This window comes from Rhipicephalus microplus, chromosome 1 (genome assembly GCF_043290135.1).
Source record: "Rhipicephalus microplus isolate Deutch F79 chromosome 1, USDA_Rmic, whole genome shotgun sequence".
In the NCBI taxonomy this organism is placed as follows: domain Eukaryota; kingdom Metazoa; phylum Arthropoda; class Arachnida; order Ixodida; family Ixodidae; genus Rhipicephalus; species Rhipicephalus microplus.
In genome coordinates this window covers 210628925-210651442 of record NC_134700.1, presented here as the reverse complement: position 1 = coordinate 210651442, position 22518 = coordinate 210628925, and the positions used below count along the sequence as shown (strand labels likewise).

At 45.7% G+C, this 22518-nt stretch overlaps 1 protein-coding gene across 1 annotated transcript in view; it reads right to left on the bottom strand.

Moving 5' to 3' along the window:
• The window catches only part of LOC142805322 (organic anion transporter 3-like), a 45902-nt gene extending 44059 nt beyond the window's left edge, over positions 1-1843 (bottom strand). Inside the window, exon 1 of the mRNA XM_075891176.1 lies at positions 1697-1843. The gene's annotated coding sequence lies outside the window, so the exon portion shown is untranslated. The remainder of the gene's footprint in view (positions 1-1696) is intronic.
• Between the last annotated feature and the right edge of the window lie 20675 nt (positions 1844-22518).

The window sequence follows — 22518 nt, the reverse complement described above, 5'->3', positions numbered from 1 at the left end:
TGGTAAGAAGCATTTACGCGAATGGCTACACTTCCATTACTATTCGGGTTACACTTTGCGGTCAGAACATGTGTCACAAGGAATTGCAAATGTAATCAGGACGTTTTCAATTCATCAATTGCATTGCGGTTTATCCAGGGTTTATCCAAATTATTTGACAAAGCTTTCCTTTCTGCTACAGGAGACATTGGATGAATCTGTCTACCATAAAAAAAAACGTAATATATGCAGGCTATTAAACAAAATGACACTTCTACACGCGAAATATTTATAGAATTGTTAAGATGTTGCTACGCTTGGATTACGTAAAAATTTCTTCTAAACAGTCATTTTGGATTATGTGTTCATATGCCTTGATTTGAGTCAACAGCCCCGTCGTAAGCGGTATCATTGATTCACGTGTGAGCACTATTTATCGCAATCGTTTGCAATGATGAACAATATCCAAGGCTGATATTGAGCATAGGCCTGAGGTGCAACGCCCGAAACAACCACCCACTCAACAGTGAATAACCGTCTTTAAAGAAACAACGTCGGCGGAGGCACATTAAAACAAGACAAATTCTGGGCTTGTAATTCTGACGTCTTTTTTCTTTTTTTATTGATATGATATATAAGAAGATGTTGGCGCACAAGTATGGCGCCGGCTACTTCTTAGCCCTTCAGTGAAACTTGAACACGTATCTTAATGTAAAACATACAAAGCAGTGCACGAAAAATAGAACACTTGGTCACAGATATGCTAAGACACACTTATACGCACATATCACAACCAAACGATAAGGAAATGTACGAAAGTGAACGAATGAAGTCTCTGATAATGTCCCTCGTTAATATTCGGTCCTACCAGCACAAAACAGCAGAGTCCACGTCTGGTCCTTATGAAGATGTATTCGCTCGTGTGTGTACAACAGTCGACACGTCATTCACTTCACTACACACACATGATGGGTGAATTATGACGTCTAAATATCTAAATTGTCCCTCAGCTACAGGAATCTCAGTCTGATATTCTCCAACAGGAGACCCTTTCTTTCATTATTGATTGATATGTGTGGTTTAACGTCCCAAAACCACCATATGATTATGAAAGACGCCGTAGTGGAGGGCTCCGGAAATTTCGACCACCTGGGGTTCTTTAACGTGCACCCAAATCTGAGCACACGGGCCTTTCCCTTCACGAGAGCTGCTCACTGCATCGCCCTCCTTTTTCAAATTATTCAATATTTCTAAAATTTATGCCCTTTGCATTGGTGTGGCAGATACTAACTTCTGCTGCCACCCAAGGCTCGCGAGTTCAATTACCCGCTCCGGAGATCACATTCTGACGGAGACGGAGTGCCTCAAAAACATGTACTGTTCGACAATCTCAGGTGACTTATAGACTAATCTGTAGCCTTCCATTGTGGTGTCTGTGCACGTCAGCCACGGTGGTGTATTCCAATGAGGGCAAACTTGTTAAAAGCTTATGTTTTTAGATTGATGTGCACACTGAAGAGCCAGATGGTCGAAATTTTCAGAGCCTTGCACTGCGGTGTCTCTCATAGCCATATCGCGGACGCAACACATCATCAATTATATTGTTATTACAGTGTTGGTCATTACCTATACTGAGCAGCTACGTGACACTGAGCTCACCAATTTTTTTTCAAACAATTACGTCGTAAAAAAGATGACTCAGCGCACCTGGGCTTACCTTGTGTCTTTTTCACACAGACCCTGGTCGATCAGGTCGATGTGATGTCTCGCGTTTTTTTCATGTAGCGTCGTGTCCGGGTATCCCGCCGCGCGATGTCCCGGATATGAGCCGCGCTGTCGCAGAGCGCCGCACCCGTGGCGAGCTCCTTTCTTACGCTCGCAAGGACTGCGTTGAGCCCTGCGCCGAATGGCATCTCGGCCGAACGCTGCGCGGTTGCGACAGAGTATACGTTGACGGGCAAGGCCGTGTCTCATATCCCAACAAAGACTTGAACCAGGCCCTGTATGCGAACGGTCGCTTCTAAACGGACTCAACAACCGTGGTTGCATTGCCGGAATGAAATTTCTTTTGCGATGAAGCCCACGCTCACAGCGGTGCTTAGGAAGAATCCTGGTTCTTTTTTTTCCCCCTGTGCCATCGTTGTCGTCTTAAGAAAAATACAACATATACGACACGACGTGAAGTGCACGTTTGCAACATGCTTGATACGTCTGCACAACCACGGTGGTCTAGTGGCTAAGGTGCTCAGCTGCTGACCCGCAGGTCGCGGGATCGAATCCCGGCTGTTCCGGCTGCAATTTCGGTGGATGCGAAAATTCTTTAGACCCGTGCGCTCATATTTAGGTGCATGTTAAAGAAGCCCAGGTGGTCGCAATTTCCGGAGCTCTCCACTATATGGTGTTTCTCATAATCATACGGTGGTTTTGGGTCATTAAACTCGAAATATCAATCAATAAATCAATTATTCAGTTATTAAATGTTTTCCACTGACGTCCCTGAAAACGCCGCATTACAACACCGCAGCGTTAATGGTGACGTTCGCGATGTCACATTAATGTTATCAAATCATGTCGCGCTGGTTCTTTCGTAAAGCAAGGCAAAGAAACAATCAAGGGCAAGCTTGTTAACGCTCGTGAACAGTACACGTTTCGGACGCTGCGCACGGTGAGCTGATGCTATAGGAGGCAGCCTCACACATAGCATGCGCTGCGTGCCAATTATTGCGGGCATATAGCCTTGCGTACGCTAAAATAAAATTGTTGATTTAGATGGCAGGTTGCATGACTCCTACTTCTAAAAAAAAACAAAAAGAGGGTAACGTCTATGCACACAGCAGCTGTTCTCCGCGCACCATCACCACTGCGCAGCATACATTGCCTTTACAATCGGGTATTACGGCACCTGTGGCGCAGTACTCTGTCCTCATTTCGCACAAAACACGCATGGTTGCTTGTGAGCGAAGTGGGTCAAACAAACGTTTGACTCACTTCGTAAGCTAGGGCTAACGAGGGTTAATACATCCGTGGTATGTTCATATTATTCCTATCTACTATGCTTGCATAAAAAAGGTTCGTATTATTCCTTATGAAATTTATGTTTGCCCTTCGATTTTACTCAGTTCCGCTTCCCTTTACTAGCAATATTTGAATGCACAGTTTACCGTAAATATGAACAGACTGTTTCTCGTTTGGTTAAAAAAGCAGAACAGTCTTTGTTTTTTTCAAGCATTGATTTATTTTTATATGTAGTTGAAGAGGTTTGTGCAATACAGAACGAAAAAGAAAATCTAATTTGGAAAGAAATCTTCTTAAGCAGACAAATTCACTGGTAAAGTTACGGATAATTTATTCATTGAGTGATAAGTTTCCTTTAAAAATGTGTCGCGCAAATTTACGGAGGAAAAAAAACAAAAAAGCACAGGATTGACATTCGGCTATACACGTTTTCAAGTTTTCAAGTTAGGGGGAAATGTGCCATGTTTGGATGGATGTATGTATCCGGCTGTGCCCTTTAGATCGGGCGGTGGCTCAGGCCACCTAGCCGTAAAGTTAAGTACTATCACTGCGTGTTTAAGGACTGAATTTCACTCGCGCCTCGATTGTAGCCACCAATCAGTTAGCTTCTTCCTGGTTATTTCTACCCGTTTAAAGTCTATTACGCCTTCACTGTCCCTAAATCCCAAAGCTTCAAAAAATTCGGCCCCATTATCTTCGACAATAGGATGGAGTCCTTTACAGAAACAATCTAATATTTTTAGTCATATCCTCCACTTCTCCACAAGCACTACATATCGTGTCTGTGCCTTCGTATTTTGTTCGATCCTTCTTGATCCACAATACTCCCGTTATACCATCGAAGAGCAGAGAACTACCCCGAGAATCGTCGTAGGTCTTTCCCTTGCAATTTCCTGCTTACAAGCTCGGTGGGTCTCCAGTGAATGATTTCGTAAGCATTCCCATCTTCCACATGTCCCTCTCTGTTTTCTTCACCTTCTTTTTAACAGATGTTTCCTTTTGGCTTGGTATTCTGCTGTTGTTTAAATACTTGCTTGGCAATTTTCGAGTTCGTTTCCTCCATTTAGTATCCACATTCTTCATGTACAAGTAACTGAAAACTTTCCTAGCCCAACGCTCCTCTCCCATTTTTCTCAATCGCTCCTCAAATTTTATCTTGGTGTTAGCTTCTTTTCACTCAAACGATGTCCATCCCATGTTTCCCTGTATCCCCTGATTTGGGCTATTCCCGTGTGCTCCCAAAGCAAGTCTACCTATGACACGTTGTTTAGTTTCCAATCTTGCTTGAACTTCTGATTTCATGCACAAGACCGCATTGCCGAACATCAAATCTGGGACCATGACACCTTTCCAAATCCGTCCCACAACGTCATACCTATTGTAGTTCCACAGTGTCCTATTTTTTCATTACAGTTGCATTCCTGGTGCCCTTGGTAATTACGTATCTTTCGTGCTCCCTTAGATACGCAGCCACGATATTTATTCGTACGCCTAAGTATTTGTATTTCTCCACTATTTCTAGCGTGACTTCCTGTATCTTATGTTCACTGCCTTTGTTATCATTAAAAATCATGATTGCCAATTTTTCCCTGCTGAACTTCAAATTTAACCTATCTCTCTCATTACCACAGTTGTCTATCAATACCCGCAGATTTTCCTTGTTGTCGGCTATTAATGCTATGTCGCCTGCATAGATCAATGCTGGTAATGACTGTTCAATGTGTTTTCCTTGCTTGGCAAAAGAGAGACTGAATCCGAGTCGACTCCCCTCTAAATTGGCTTCTAGTCCCTGGAGATACAGCATAAGTAACAAAGGTGACAAGGGGCATTCCTGTCGAAGCCCGCGTTGTGTCTCTATAGGTTCAGATGCCTGTTCTTCCCATTTGATAACTACCTTGTTACTTTTATAGATATCATTTAGAAGACTAGTTATTCCATCTTCCAGATCTAGTGTGTCCAGTATTCCCCACAAGTATTCCTGAATCACACTATCGTAAGCTCCCTTGATATCTAGAAGTGCCAGCCACAGGGGCCTGTGTTCTTTTTTCCTCTATTTCAATTCACTGCATCAATGAAAACAGATTGTCCTCCAACCTCCTTAGTTTACGGAACCCATTTTGTAGTTCTCCGAGCAGCCCCTCATTCTTCACCCTTGTCTGTAGTCTTTCTTTTACTATCTGCATCACCAGCCTGTGAACTACCGGTGCCACTGTTATAGGACGGTAGTTGTTTATGTAGGCTTTGTCCCCTTTTCCTTTGTAGATCAGTCATCCTGCTTATTTTCCACCCATTGGGAGCTTCATCATTCATTATTGTCTTGCTCGCTGCCTCTCGTAATGTTTGCTTAGAGTTTGGTCCTAGTGTCTTTATTAGAATGATTGGGATGCCGTCAGGGCCTGTTGATGTGCTATTAAGAACTCTTTTCTCTGCCCTTTCCCACTCTCGTTGCTCCAGTGGAGCCACTGAGCTAATTGGTCCATTCTCATCTGGTATGGGGCATGTAGTGTTTTCTTTGTGTTTAAATTTTTCTGTCATCATTGTTTATATATATTTAATTGCCTCATCGCCTTCTAGTCTGACCCCTTGAACTGTAGTAATAAACCTCTGTTTCATGCTTGTCTTATTACTCCGAGAATTGAGATGGTTGCAAAACTTTGCAGCTGCCTTTCTATCTTTTTTGCTATACTTCCGCCATCCGTTGGGCCCCCCTTCTTCTAATCTTTTCACTGATCAAATCGGACGCTTCCCTCTACAGCTCAAAATGTTATCTCATTTTCTTTTGACATCATCTTCCGGTTCACCCCTCTACTTAGCATACCTGTGGCTCCCTTAACTTCCTCATCTCACCAGCATTTGGGTTCGTGTCTGCTTTTCTCGGTTGATTTGACTCGTACCTTAGCAAGCGCTAACTCAAACAATCGAGCTAGATTTGTGTACGTCCACTCTGTTTTAGTATCTTCGATGTATGTTTTCTCAATCTGTTTAGTTGCTATTTTCATTTGCTTTTCTGAATAAATATTACCATGTTGCTGCTCGTAATGCCGTCTTTCCTATTTTATTTCTCTTCCAAAACTCAGCTTGATACGCTTGTGATTACTATTTAAGCTTCTGGACCCATATTCATCTATGTTCATCACCCTTAGCCGATCATACATCCTATGACATTATTGCGTAATCTATCGTCGACTGTAGCCTTCCCACCTCCCATGTTATCTGCCCTTCGCATTTCTCGGCGCAGTTGCAAATGATTAAATCATGTCTTTCACACATATTCATTAGCATTCTGCCTGTTGGGTCAGTATATCAATCCATATCTTCTATGTTCGCATTCATATCTCCTAATATAATTACCTCGCACTCTTCTCCTAGTTCGTCAATGTCCTTTCCTATGCACTGCACCATTTGTTGATTTTCCTCTCTGGCTTTTGCCCCTGTCTACAAGTATACAAAACCTGCAGGACCGTCATTTGCCCTGCCACTTTCCCTTTTAGCCATAAGTGTTCCTTGCACTCCTGCTTCACCCTTTGTGAGTCTGTACTTATAAGAATGAATGCCCCAATACCAACCCCCTTTCTGCTGCCTTCTGTTCTATTACAATATTCCCACGCGTAGTCCGGATTGTTAGGGAGGTTGTTCCATGTCCCTAAGATGTGTTTCTACAAAACTATACACCATCAGCCTCTCTTCTCTTAGTTGCTCTTCTATCTCTTCCCACTTTAGCCTATTCCTGCCACCCTGCATGTTAATATACCCTACGTCTGAATTGGCTCGGCCCTCGGGGCTACGTCGATTTCTGCCCCGGACTCTACGTGTCTTCGATATTGGTGCCACTTTGGAATCGTATCTGTCTATACCACCTGTCAAAGATTCCCCCTGATTGTTTTCATCGTTACTAGCTATCCTGCCCCCGAAAGACCCGCATGCCCACAAATGCTTGAAATGCACGCCGTATGCTTGCCATATGTCAAATGCTTGAAATGCGCGCCGTCTGATGTGCACGTTTGGCACGTTTGAAACCGGCGAGATATACGTTGGTGTGAGATCCCTGCTACAGTCTGTGTTCGCCACTTTTTCGTTTGCTGAGACTGTTTTGTGTGATATCGTCGCTGCCACCGACCGGTCTGTCGGTGTCTGAGCAGTTCAGCGGCACTTTTCCGCGCTATAGCGACGCAAGAATGTGCTCCGTGTCGGTGAACGATCGTGCTTCGTCGTCCAGCGATTTGCGTATAGACGTATTCACATTTCTCTATAGAGCATCGGTGTACATGGTTGGAGACGCTGTTGTCTGCAGCGGATACTTCACATTAGCTACAAGCATCTGATCATGCTTGAATTATAGCAAAATAGCGCAAGCGATGTAATTACGTTACGTATTAATGCAGCATAGGTATTTGCACATATTTGGCAGAAAATGGCAATAAAAGCGACTAGCTGGGCACTCTAGACACGTCTGCCTCCATCTGTACCTTTTTTTTTTCGGCATTCAAGATGCTGCACAGGAACGTAGTTCTCGTCGGTTTTCTTGCGGCTATAAGATGAAGTTCCATGAACAGAGGCATGATGGTGGCAACACGTGGAGGTTCTTTTGATTTATTAACGACACCTACTGCTTCTTCATTTCAGGCGACGAGAAAAAGCGATGCAGCGTGAACGTATCCCACATCTACACTCATCGCGCGGCGTGCTGTGCTGCAGACACGAATTCACTCAAATTGTTCCTCTTGCGCTGATTGTACGTGCACCCGTACACAACGCAGTGATGACCAGATAGTCCGTTCTTCGAATACACACTATTTTCTGCTACGGCACTCCCTTTTTTATTGAACGGAGGATCTTATTACACATACTACGTCCAAGCGTACTGCGTGTGCAGCTATGACTTGCGCAGCTCAAGGTACGATGGCAACACTGAGAACATACCTTCGACCCCTGCAGCTCAGGGGTTCGAGAGTGTTCCTGTGAAAAGGTGTACAGATATGATGCACACGCGTGAATTCCTGCATATAGCTTGCTGCAACGAAGTGCTCAGGCAAAGCAGCCCATGATGGCCTTTTATCGGTTGCTAAAATATGGTCGGCGTGGAATGAATGCTCTGAACATCATGGCGCATAAAAGAGGTGTAAGACACCGAAAGTTTTGTCGTCTTTATCGCGGGTGTCGTGGGTGTTTGTATTCTTGATGGTCATGATTACTACGATGTCACTTGATGATGATGATGATGATGATGATGATGATGGTGATGGTGATGGTGATGGTGATGATGATGTTCTCCTGGCTGCTCAAGAGCTTGTGGAGATGTCAGATTCTGGTAGTTATAGCACAGAAAACAAGTGTAAAGCCATCTTATTTGGAGCAACGCAAGTACGTTTAGTTACGCTATGGTTTTGTTTCACCTGGAGATTGGACACAATTATGTTGCATTTAGGAACGTGGTGAGCTTTTTTGTCAAGGAAACAGTTGATCTCTTTAACATTCAATTCTTTTCCAAGTTCGTGATTGATTGCCTTGTACTCCTGCGAAACAATTTCGGTAGAACCTTTATTTCTGTGAATAGAATGTTCTTTTTTTTTTTCGTGAATGTTTCAAAGAGGTATCCTGGATCCACCCTCTCTTCAACATTCACAACACGTACACGTCGTAAGAAAAAGACGGCCAGTGTGATGCCTCTATTCTCATCATTATCTCTGCATATTTTCTGCAAGGGCCGCTTTGATAGTGATTATAGATAACTATAACATTGTGATGCCATCAGCTCACCGTGGCAAATCTCTGATTACAACGCTGGCCCCGCGTCACTACGTTCATCATTCGCAAAGTCTATAGTGGTTTCAACTTTCCCTTATTTGAATTGTATATTCTTCGTATCACCAAGTCGTGTTCAAAGGCTTTGTTGAGTGCAGGCTTCTGGGACACCGGCATACTCTTCTTGTGGAGTTAAAGGATACTAGTCCTGCAAGCAAAAAATAATAAAAAGAAAACTAAGTAAATATCCGAGGAACAGGCTGTCACCAACGTTTAGTTTGGCGGCCTTCACAGCACAGTCCTTGATATAATGTTCCCAGTACATAAATTTAAACGTTGTTTATGCGTTTTCCAGGTAAACTTGTGGAAATTGGGACACCTTAGGCGTAAAGCGTGTGTTTAGTCTGAAACTTCTGAAATAAAACTTCTTTGAAGATTTGGCCAATTACGTACCTATGATAACCAACAGAACAGGAGAACACCAATGGAAACGCGCGAAAATAGATTGGTATTTATTGCGGCTTGGTCTACGTGGCTTGCGGTGGTTTGCGGCTTCGTCTACTACGTAGACCAAGCCACAACCACGTCTAAGCTTCGTCTACCACGTAGACCGTCTAGACCGACGTAGACCGAAGCTTCGTCTACCACGTAGACCAAGCTTTGTCTACCACGTACACCAAGCCGCAAGCCACCGCAGGCCCCCGCAAGCCACATGTCGCACGTAGAAGTAGGCGGTATTTTCGCAAACGCTGTATTCTTAACAGCGTTATGATGTACAACGTATGTGCTATGCACTTCAATGAGTCGAAACTTCTTGATTTAAAGTAATAAACATTGAACAAATTGCTCAAAGCCTACATTGCGTTTCGTAACTAGCCACGGACTTCCAACTGCTTTAACGCATGATAAAACGGAACCTGTTCTTTGAGCACTGCCACTTTGTAAAAAGCAACTACTTGTTTAAACCACTCGCATCTATCGTCCCCTTCAAAACACCGAACAGCAGCGCTGATTTTCTTAGAATTCATGCACTCAGAATTCATTCAAAGATGGTTTCTCCTTTTCGAGTTGTGGTGATTCGGCAACAAAGAGCGGGCAGAAGCAAATACCCTGTTCTTTGCCGAAGTTCTCACCATCTTCGATGGTCTGCGGAAGAGTTGTTCCAGCCGACTCCGGCAGCAAGAAAAAAGCACGCCGGACACCATGGCCAAACTTCCTGTCTCCAGGAAAGGAACTTACTCGTCCAGCACGGCCTGAAAAATAGCATTCTCACCTAACTCGAATGTCACAGTCCTCAAATATGCACATCGGGTAAACTACGAAGGACCAGCATATACGACGCTTGACACCACCGAACCCATGCTATAATATAGTCGAATACAACAGAATTCGACGGCATTTTCTCCTCAAAGGCGCACTCACACAAGCCTGGACCTATGGGCACGTACTCAAGATTGCCGTCATATGTTGGACGGCCGGGGACTCCGCCTTCGGAGAACATTGCCGAGTGCACGGCGCGGGACTATATTTTAGTCGCGGAGGCGACCGACTGGCACGCTAAGGTCATCTGTGCGTGGCCTCTCTGGACTTCTTAAACTATATGTGACTTTGAATAATACGAGTATTTGAACAAATTCCACGCAACTTGTAGGTACTATCAAATTTATACCATGCAATTTCTCCCAACGACAGTGTTTATGTATAATAACGACAATCTGGGTTAGTAAGATGGCCAATAGCGGTGACGGTGCTCAGCTGCTGATCCGAAAGACGAGGGTTCGATAGAGACTAAGGTGAAACACTTTGGTGGGGGCACTTTGATGGAGGGAAAATGCTAGAGGCCTGCGTATTGTGCGACTTTGGTGCCCGTTAAAGAACCCCAGATGGTCTAAGTCATTCGCAGCCCTCCAATGCACCGTCTCTCGTAACTCGAGTAACCTTGGGACAAACCTAATCGAGCAACAAACTGACCAACCGACCCGAGCCCACCTACCTACTTTCATTGGCATGCAGCAATACCGAAATGCGAGCTTATCAATCAACGTTAGGAAGTTGGGCAGCCCATATTCGAAAGCACTTGAAGAAGTTCGAAGAATGGCGAAGCTCGACAGTCATTAGGCTCAACAGTCATCGCTGTTAGCAACTAAACCTGTTGCCAAAATGGCTGATTGAGCGAGTTTCGTGATTCATAATTGCTTGAAATATGAGCGCGTTACATGGACAAGTACAACTAAGTTGCTTAAGCGCTTGTCAGTGTTTAGTGGTCCTTGTCTACGTAACGCAATCGTATGTTAAGCAACCATAAACCTGTCGTACAGGTATGCTTATTTAAAAATGCACTCAGTGTATATAATGGTAAAATACAATGGACGTTCTGGCGGTACATACCGATGAGGCGGCCTGAGATTCAAGCTGGCCGCCTACATGCCCCAATACTCTCTGGAGCAGCACGTTTCGACCCCGAATCACAGTGGGGAACACCTCGGATGCCACTTGGTGCGGGATATTGTAGGCACGGGAGAACAACATTGTCAGTAAGGCCCCCATGATGAGCGTCAAAGTATTTGAACTTGCAAAAAAGGAGTTGCCAGGGTAACGAAAAAAAACTTTTTGCGACCAGCTCCCTTGCTTTAGGATCAAGAATGTAAAGAAAAGAGTGCTGCCATCTAGTGGCTTCACTTACGTTGTCTGATCATCCACATTAGGAGGCAGGTGATTCCACCAGCCAGCATAGACGAGCTATTGGGCCAGCGTCGCCCAAGTGCGTCTAACGAAAATGCAGGAAATTTTCATAGGAAGCTTGAACGCCAGGGAAAACAAGTAGGTGGTGTACACATCTAGGTTAAGGGTACCAAGCTCCAGGGTGGTCCCGTTGTAGCAGACGCTGAATATGAACCTAGATATGAGTAATGGCATCTTCGGAAAAGCGCACCGGTGCCTACCAACCATCTTCGATAACCAAAGCGCACCCTGTTGGGTCGCTTTTTTTTTTTTTGCTCCGAGGTGCTCTGAAAAAAATCGGTGAAGCAACGCTGTGCAATCCAAGCATTCGTTGCGTGCCGCGACTCCTCCGGGGCACAATTCTCGAAGATGCTATACACCTTTTCATAAACGCCTTCCTAGGAGCCGCCATAGCCCTCCTAGGGCTGTGCTAATTGGCGCGTCCCCTCGAAAATGCACTGACAGCGCTGCGTCCTTAGCCTTTGTATTCCCGCGCACAGCCCATCATGGCGGTGTTTTTTTTTCCTTCCTATAGAAAAGTGTATAAGAAGGTGTGGAAGACGTAAGACAGCGCTGTGTTTCCTGTGGCTAGTACCAGAGCCAACACCTTGAGGGTTTTGTTGATAAGGCCGAAGCCACCCACTTCATCAAGAACTCTCTCGAACTCCATGGACCGAGTTACGTCCGCTGCAGAGGGTTTCCCCTCCTGAGATGCTTGTGACCCTCTCCTGAGAGATGTAATAGACATGGTGAAGTATAAGCTTAACCACGTCCTTTGAATTCAAAGTTATCGTGGTCCACCTAGCCTAAATAGTCCTAATACTTCTACCGAACACATTTGAAGTGATGGGCTGCTCACGCGTAGATGCACAACATGTTCGCCAAGAATAATCAGAAGTCTGTTTATAAGCTCGGCCGCCTGAACGGGTACGAAGCCTCTGGGTGCGATTGTGGCTTGAGCCGGAGTCTGGCATCGTTTAAATGCGCGAACCAAAATGCTCTGCAATGAACTCTGAAGCAAACAAAAGCGCGACACAACTAAAGAAAAACGAAATTCGGCTTGCCAGAGCCGAAACACGCATGTTTCGCAACGAACACCGATCTGTCAGCTGTGCGTGACGTGTGATAGCACCTTTCATTCGGGGCAGACTTGCTCTCGCCCATTCGCCATTGATGTTTACACCATGCAAGCCACGTACCGGAAACCGCTTGAGAGAGTACGGCATGCTATCGCAGAAGCGATTGACTGTACGCTGCGTGAAGACACTCATCCTGAAGTTCATCGTGATTCGTACCATGCTGATATGCACTGTAAGCGGAAACGCCAAATTAGCCTGTCCAGCAACTCATTGTATGCATCCACGTTCCTATTGCAAATGCATGCGACTGCGGCAAAGTACAGTCTCTCACAGTTGTCACGGGTCCCGTTAATTAGGGAGGCGATCGCCGGGCTAATTCCAAGGGCCGAAGTATCGGCCCCCCGAACCGCACCACGAAAGCGTGGACAATTTAGAAGTGGTCCTTTTTGGAGCGCCAGCGGACGCCGGCTGTGGCCCAAAGAACAAGTCAGAGCCGAGAGTTAGTAAACAAAACAGAATTATATTCTCAATAATGGCAGATCAAAAACAATACACAAGTATGCACACTCCACAATAGTTGAATACAATATGTCACCCACCAAACAACGTACTACACAGTACAATCAGCCACACTCGAAACAACGGACACAGACAACAATACGCACTACAATGCAGGCACATGCATTGAACAACCAAAACACTTAAAGACTAAAGAGATAGAAAACCTATTCAGTCCAAAGTTCTTGGAACAAAAGTCTAGATGATACTCCTCCGAGAATCACTCACTTAAAGTCCAGCGTTGTTGTCGTTCCGCTGCCCCCGAAGTTTCTCTTCCAGGAAACCTCACGTCTTCAATAGGCCACTCTCCAAGCTTCAAACTTCTTCGCCGGAAACACGTCGGCTTCACACACGCAGCTGTTGCCATGCGTCTTCGCTCGATAGCGGTAAACACACACTCTTGCCTGTAGCTCGAGTCGTCACCCCTCAGGTGGAAATCATCTTCTTCTCCTGCTTTGTCTCCACGGACAAAACCTTCGCCGACTATACGGCGGAATCCCTACGTGCTCTGGCACTAACTTCTGTCTTCTCCTGATCTTTCGTCTCGGCTGCTCGATTAAATACCTTCCGCGCGAGATTCCAGAAAGTTCTCATCTTTTCGTTGGCGCGATGCGCAGCGAAGGCTGGGGGAAAGGTCGAGACGATACGAGGGCCGTCCGCGACGGATGACTACACCCGGCATCACCACGCCTCTTTCCATCTAGAAATTTCGAGTGCTTGCTCGGCCGCCGATGTGGGGTGAGGAGGTTCGTCGGTGAACCTACACTTCCGAGGGGAGAAGGAGCGTGCCCCGGGGAGCTTGTTTTCTTTTTTTCTTTTTCTTTTGACCTCGCGGCGTCACTCCGGCGTTTCGTCGCGAGAATTTGGCGCCGCGCCCTTTTTGAGCACTCGTTCTGTGACACTGCCCCCCACTTTAAGAATATTATCTCATAATATTCAAAACCACACAAACGAGCGCGAACAGTCACCACACACTCTGAAATACTGTAACACAAACCGTCGCTCATGACACTTCACATTCACAATAGATCACTCAATACAACTGTACATTCCAATTCAATCTCACAACACATAGAATATAGCCACCGGTACATGAATACAATACTCCATCACATATTACAAACAATACAAATATACAAAGCTCTCATTACCACAATTGCACAATACTATACATCACATCACCGCAACAAACATTTTGATTCGCTCGACATACAGTTGTGACACAGAATAACAAGAACATTAACACAACATATGGCACTCAGCCCTGCCAAACACATTCCGATTTGACCTCAGCACCTATCCTGTGCATTTCTAGCGGCGCTTGCGCCCTTTTTTGCGGTGCTCTCTCGATCTCTTCTTATTGTTTTTGCTCGTTTTGTTCCGGCGAGCCCCTTCCAACGACGGTATCTGAGGCAGCGTCTCAGCCATCGTTGTCACTTCCGACACTGCTAACGGGTCATGATACTCAACCGATCCTGCCCGGTTATTCACCCGCTTGTTCACGTTCCGACATTTGGCCTGGCTGGCCGACTCCATCACATTTACACTGTCGCTCGGTTGAGGTCGTGCCGACGTAAGTCCAGCTGCCCAGTATGTGAACTCATTCAACACGACCATCTTCTCATTCACTGTCTCTTGCACCGCGGCATCACCTTGGGCTCTAGTGAGATCCGTCACGGGCTGCTCCTCTACTGTATTTCGCGGTCGCTGGTTTGGCAAAGGCTCTATCTTAGGGTCTTCTCCCAAACATTCCGGATCATTCGGTCCACGCGCTGGGTCGATGTCTCCGATGACAAGGTCGTACAGGGGGTCGTCATGCATAAAGCAGCAACCTTCCCGCTGAAGTACGGGGTTTCAACCTCAATTTCTGCTTCGGGAAGCATCCGAACCATACGGTCAATTAGGCAAACCGGTTTCGTTTTGCCGGTTAACTCACTTTCCCGTACCAAATTTCTCGGCACGATATCCGTGGAGCTACCGGTATCTCTTAACACCGTAACCTTTTTGCCCGCAACTTTTCCAGGCAGCGTTGGAATTCCCTTCGTAACACCGGTTGGCTGTTTTGCAATTACAGCACCCACAATAGGAATTTTCTCCCCATTTTTCAACTCTACGAATCCGTCGGTGACGGCATTATCATCGGATTTCGGTGCTGTTAGCACGCAGGACACCTCGTGAGTTTGACGCACTCCGTTTCGACATGCGTCTGCTTTGTGCCCAGTCTGACCACACTTGAAACATTTTACAACCGTAGGGCTCGTGAAGTTGGTTCGGCAGTTTTTAGCACGGTGACCCACTCGGTTACACAGAAAACATCGCGGAATGCTCTCCTGTGCACGCTTCTTTTCTTCGGGAGCCGATTTCTTCGAATCTTCAGGACACTCCTTCTTGACCATGGCCAAATTAGTTCCACCTTGCGCTTCCAAGAATTGATCAGCCAATTCGAGCATGCCTTCAAGTGACTCAGCCTTCCTCTCTTTCAAGTACAGCGACAGGCTTGGGTGGCAACTAGTAAGAAATTGTTCTCTAATTAGGAGCTCTCTAAGTTCATCGTACTCCTGCGCTGTCCCTGAAAGTTCAATCCATCTGTCGAAATAATGGCAAAGTCGGGCGGCATACTGCGTAGCCGTCTCCCCATCAGCTGGCTTTGCTGTCCGAAATCTGTCCCGGAATCCTTCCACAGTAAATCTAAATCGCTTCAGCAAAGCAGCTTTCACCTTTGCATAGTTGGCTGCATCGGTCGGCGTCAGCCTACCGTACACACTGAGCGCTTCACCACTTAAGCAAGTACTCAAAGCAGTTGCCCATTGATGTTCCGGCCAATTCTGGCTCCTCGCAATCGTCTCAAATCTGCGAAGGTACGCGTCAAGGTCGTCCTTCCTTTCATCAAACGCTACGAGCAGCTTGCTTGGGTTCAAGCGGAAGCCATGATCTTCTCGTTCGCTACTTTCAACTCTAGCTTGGACGGGAGTTTCACTTCGCTGTTGCAAACGGAGCCGCTCGAGTTCCATCTCGTGCTGCCGCTGCCGTTCCCTTTCAGCCATCTCCGCTTCTCTTTCTCCTTTCAGCTGTCGCTCCCTCGCTTCTTTTTCTTCTCTCGCCTTTTCGGCTGCCAACTTCTCTCTCTCCAGCTCGAACTTCAATTGCTGCTCTCTTTCTTCTTTCAGCTGTCGCTCCTTTGCCTCTCTTTCTTCTTTGTCTCTCTCAGCTGCCAACCTCTCTCGTTCCAACTCATCTGCTTTCTCTTCCTTGGCCCTTTCAGCCGCCAACTTCTCTCGTTCCAACTCAGCTGCTTTTTCTTCCTTGGCCCTTTCAGCTGCCAACCTCTCTCGTTCCAACTCAGCTTCTTTTTCCGCTTTGGCTCTTTCGACCGCCAACCTTTCTTTTTCAAGCTCAGCTGCCTTTTCTTCTTTGGCCCTCTCTTTTTCTTCTTTTTCCTTCTGGGGGACCAACTTCCGTAGTTCGGTGCCAGAAAGACCCATCTTCTCACCAAGAGCTACTAACTATTCGAGATCCATTGTGTCTCGCAAATGAAGTCTTGCCACGTGCAAAAAAGTATCTGCCTAAATCAGTCTATCGGAACACTCCACTGCCCTCGTTAACGAGAACACTGAACAACACACAAAATCGTTCCGATAGCACTATAAACAACTCGAGGCTCTTTCTCACTACTTTGGACACACTGTGTGCCAAAAGGTCCTGTCGCGGACGCCAGATTAATTGTCTCGGGTCCCGTTAATTAGGGAGGCGATCGCCGGCCTAATTCCAAGGGCCGAAGTATCAGCCCCCCGAACCGCACCACGAAAGCGTGGACAATTTAGAAGTGGTCCTTTTTGGCGCGCCAGCGGACGCCGGCTGTGGCCCAAAGAAAAAGTCAGAGCCGAGAGTTGGTAAACAAAACAGAATTATATTCTCAATAATGGCAGATCAAAAACAATACACAAGTATGCACCCTCCACAATAGTTGAATACAATATGTCACCCACCAAACAACGTACTACACAGTACAATCAGCCACACTCGAAACAACGGACACAGACAACAATACGCACTACAATGCAGTCGCATGCATTGAACAACCAAGACACTTAAAGACTAAAGAGATAGAAAACCTATTCAGTCCAAAGTTCTTGGAACAAAAGTCTAGATGATACTCTTCCGAGAATCACTCACTCAAAGTCCAGCGTTGTTGTCGTTCCACTGCCCCCGAAGTTTCTCTTCCAGGAAACCTCACGTCTTCAATAGGCCACTCTCCAAGCTTCAAACTTCTTCGCCGGAAACACGTCGGCTTCACACACGCAGCTGTTGCCACACGTCTTCGCTCGATAGCGGTAAACACACACTCTTGCCTGTAGCTCGAGTCATCACCCCTCAGGTGTAAATCATCTCCTTCTCCTGCTTTGTCTCCACGGACAAAACCTTCGGCGACTACACGGCGGAATCCCTACGCGCTTTGGCACTAACTTCCGTCTTCTCCTGATCTTTCGTCTCAGCTGCTCGATTAAATACCTTCCGCGCGAGATTCCAGAAAGTTCTCATCATTTCGTTGACGCGATGCGCAGCGAAGGCTGGGGGAAAGGTCGAGACGATACGAGGGCCGTCCGCGACGGATGACTCAACCCGGCATCACCACGCCCCTTTACATCTAGAAATTTCGAGTGCTTGCTCGGCCGCCGATGTGGGGTGAGGAGGTTCGTCGGTGAACCTACACTTCCGAGGGGAGAGGGAGCGTGCCCTGGGGAGCTTGTTTTCTTTTTTTCTTTTTCTTTTGACCTCGCGGCGTCACTACGGCGTTTCGTCGTGAGAATTTGGCGGCGCGCCCTTTTTGAGCGCTCGTTCTGTGACAACAGTGAATTCAAGAGCTCTTCCTTCAAGTAAATTCCTGAATAATGCACAAATTATAATGCTGCCATCTTCCTGTTTTCTTTTCTCCGTAATAGACATATCTTTTGAGTCCAAAAAATTCCTAAAGGCGGCTTAAACTTCTTCAATTAAGTTTGCGTGACAAAAATTGCTCTTTATTTAGGCTCGAAATTACAAGCCAAGCTCGTGGTTTTTGGCGTTTATGACGTTGTATTGAAAAAAGCTCATTCATTTATTTAGTGAATAAACTGCCTCCAGATTCCTCACTTTTTGTTTCATTTCCCTTCATTTCAAGCTCTTGCAGACCAAAAGTTTTCAGTATGCCATTTCCTAAGTGCAATGCTATCAGAACATTCTCAATAGAGTTAAGGTTTTGCTGCACTTTCAAATTATATAACTCTTCCCAGGGACGTCATTGTTCACATAGAATGCGTTTGGTTCCCCAGTGTAGGGTAGCATACCAGTCGCTCTAGACTGGTTAACATGACTGCCTTTCCTTTCCCTCCTGTTTCCTGTTGGCGCCTTACATACCGTTAAATCTCGGTAACATGCACTCGCAGCTTCACGCTTTCCGTATTGGGAAGTGTAATTTCTCTATCACCCCTCTATTGTAAGAGAATTGCGAAATACGAAAAATTGTAGTCCCCCAGTTGGTTGACACACGGCCATAGATGGATTAGGAGGATGCTCTCTTATTCTTTTTCGGTCGTGTGGGATCAAATTAAATAGGCACACAGACTATGATAATTAGCTCTGTGTTCTTGATAAGAGGTTTTTTTTCTTCTCGGGTGATCAAGGAACATATCGAGATTCGTACAAATAACGAAAATGTATCGCGAAGTCATACGAAGAGCCTGTTATAGGGAAACCACTTCATTTCCGTAAAGTTTCCCGCCCATTACGTCTCCATTCAAAAGTATGCACAAGCAACAAAAGTCCATGTTACCAATAAAGAATATTTAATTACTTGCCAATAAGGTTATTTCATTTTTGTTTTATAAGAAGTGAAATTTTGGTCACATTGCTAGTATTTATGCTTCAAAGGAGTGCAATAATACAATAAAAAAAGCCGAACCATATTCATGAAGTGAAGGATGTTATAAGAGCGTGCTTTGAGAGGATCAAGTAACCCGTGAATGCTCCGCACAAATTTTTCTACTGTAATATAAAGATGTAACCACGTTGTTAAATAAATAGATCACGCGCAATGTTAATATTTTACATTTTGATGGACTATATATACATTATACACACAAGTTTAAATAAACTTTTATGAATTACAAGGGTGTCCCTCGATAAGCTCGGTGACTTGTTTCCTTTTGTAGATGACTGCTTTTTGATCCGTAACGAACATGATTATACCATAGCATCTGAGATAACAGCATGCAATGGAAAATACAAATTCGTTGTGCGTTCGCTATCCAATGAATTAAGAACACTGAACATTACACACCATAACTTTAGCATAGTTCTTGAGCTAGCATTTTTTTTTGAAAAAAATACAGGGAGTGACGTAAGATCAAAAAAACGAATAAGCAGAACATGTAAAAAATAACAACAAAAGAAAGTGCAAATTACTTCGACAAACAGTTGGGTGCAATGCTGTATATAAAAATTACAACATTACACAGTCCATGAGGAAAATACAAACGCGAGCATGTACGTACTCAAGTTAGCAAACAAACCACAAAGAAAAAATGCACAAGAAAAAGCAGTTGATATACATAGATAAATATACGAGTATACATGTTTTGACAATCCCTTCATCAAACCCCGCGTTAACAACAATTCCTTCGCATTATTTTGAAATGTACTTCCAGTCGCATAGGATTCAATGTTACCTTCTAGCTTCTTTAGGATTGTTTGTACTTGGTGGGGGACGACGACGAAGTGTCTATTTCATAGAACGCTTGTACCCCTGTCTCAAATTTTCTATTTGTTTTACGGCAAACTTCAGCCCAACATTACGTTGTGTTTGAAAAACCATAAGCCTTTTACTTAAGATCCTGCCACCCAGTTCTTGGCTGATCCCCCTTTGTGGGTGTGCGCCAGAGTATCAAGGATCATCATCATCATCATCATCATCATCATCATTATCATCATCATCATCAAATTCTGGGAGCTACCGCTCCCTCATTGCGAGAATGGATGAAGAAGACTCTCAGGATTTTCGAGGTGGACAACCGCTACATCTGGCAGCGGCTAAGAAACGTGGGACCCCCTCAAGTGGCACAGACAGCAAGGCAACGGAGCTCTACTCCGACGGCTTCGAGTCATCGGATGATGACTACACAGTCATCATGAGCCGCAATGCAAAAGGAAGACTGCTACGAACATCGCCGACGGCGAGTCTATCCACCGTGCAGGCTACCGCGCAGCGTTGGTCACACACTATACTTTTCATGGCTGTGATTTGTGAACCGAACCTGTCAGCTCACATGAGACTGTATGGATATGAGTGCCTTATGTCTTCTACCGACGGAGAGCGCAGGAAGGTCGTTCTGTTCATACGGCGCGACTTAACGTATGTTCATCACTCTGTACCCCCTGACAAAGAAAACCAGTACGTTTGCCTAACAGTAAAAAACAAGACCACATTCACCATCATCGGAGCCTACTTACCTCCATCAAGTCGCCTAGACCATGAGCGCTTGCACGGAATTTCGAATTCAACTATCCAGCCATGGGTGATAACTGGCGATTTCAGTGCCCACCACTACTTATGGGGAAGCTCCTGGGTCAACAGTAGAGGTAGACAGTGTCTTTCGCTTCTGAATGTGAACTTATCCTCGTGAATGACGGCAGCCCTACTTATCTGCACGGATCGGCCTATAGCAGTTGCCTGGACCTCACTTTCGTCTCACGCTCGTTCACCAGCAGAGTGCACTGGTTTTCGGACTTGGAAACAAGGGTAGTGACCACACCCCAACATACCTGAGGATTGACGGCTTTCCAAGTCTCAAGTCCTCCAGAGCCGTCCAGTGCACCGATTGGCAAAAATACAAGTTACCCATGGAGGACTATGTTGGTGCCTCACCCTTCAACCTAGAGGACACAATAAAGAGTGCCCTACAGTCAACCACGCGTTCGCTTCTGGTGAGCTCATCTCGCACTGATATGGACATTGATCTCGAGAAACTCCGAGCGATTTGTCGTCGTGCAGAACGACGTTATAGACGCACGAAGTCACTTGATGATCTGAGAGTGGCCAGACGCACACAAAAGAAAATACAGCGTCACATGGACAAGTTGGACAAGCCACGATGGGTATCTTTTTTGCGAGTATTTGGATCCCAGAAAGCCTCTGTCACTAATCTGGAGAACTGTCTGGGATGTTCGTACAAGCATTACTCAGCCCTACCCATTAAAATCTCTGGCACTTCACTTACGCTACGAAGAGATTGACGTCGCAGAATCTTTCTGTAGAAGGATCGTCTGCGGGGAAAGTTCAACTAGGACGAAGACGCCCAACTTTTCTGTATCCTCACGTGATCCCCGAATGGAGATTTCGTTTTCAAATGACGAACTAAAGGCTGCGCTTGCTTTGCGTAAACGTTCTTCAGCGCCAGGACCTGACGGCATCACTTACCGTGCTCTGTGTCACCTAGGAGATCAAGCCCAGAAGGCACTCTTGCTGTTGTACAATGACTCCTGGCAAACTGGCATGGTTCCACAGGAATGGAAGTCAAGTCGCCTGATTCCACTTCTCATAGCCGGCAAGTCACCTTTGGGCATTGCCTCTTACCGCCCGATTGCCCTTGCCAGCTGTGTGGGAAAAGTTATGGAAAGGATGATTTTAACGCGTCTAGAATGATACTTAGAGTTTTACGAAATATATCCAGATGCTATGTCCGGGTTCAGATGAAGCCGCTCATCAACTGACAATGTAGTTGACTTGGTGACATATGTAGAACACCAGAAGGCCTGCAAACGGTTATCTGCTGCTCTGTTTCTTGACGTTAAAGGGGCATACGACAATGTCAGCCACGAAGTCATTCTCAGCGCACTAGAAGGAGTGGGACTCGGTGGCAGGATATATGCATGGGTTCAAAGTCACCTACAGAATTGATCATTTCACGTGCAATCAGAGAATGGCCCGACACTCGAGTATTACTGCAGCCGAGAAGTCCCGCAAGGCGCAGTGCTAAGCCCAACGCTGTTCAACCTAACACTCATTGGACTAGTTGCCAAGCAACCAAGCAGTGTACGACTTTCTATTTATGCTGATGACATCTGTGTGTGGACATCAGGTGTGACTCGACTTCAACTTCGCGCTCCACTTCAAAAGGCAGCATCAGTGACATCGCACCACCTACGCAAACAAGGGCTCGAAATCGCAAGTGGAAAGTGTGCAGTCGTGGCTTTCACCAGAAAATCTATGTCCGCCTATGGCATATCAATTAACGAGCAGTTGGTGTCATGCAGCCGGAGTCACAGGTTCTTGGGAGTCGTAATCGCCCGAAACCTGTTTTGGACACCCCACGTAAACTACGTGAAAAAGCGGCTGACCACCATTTGTCACTTATTCAAGTTTCTTGCCGGGAAAAGTTGGGGATTGTCG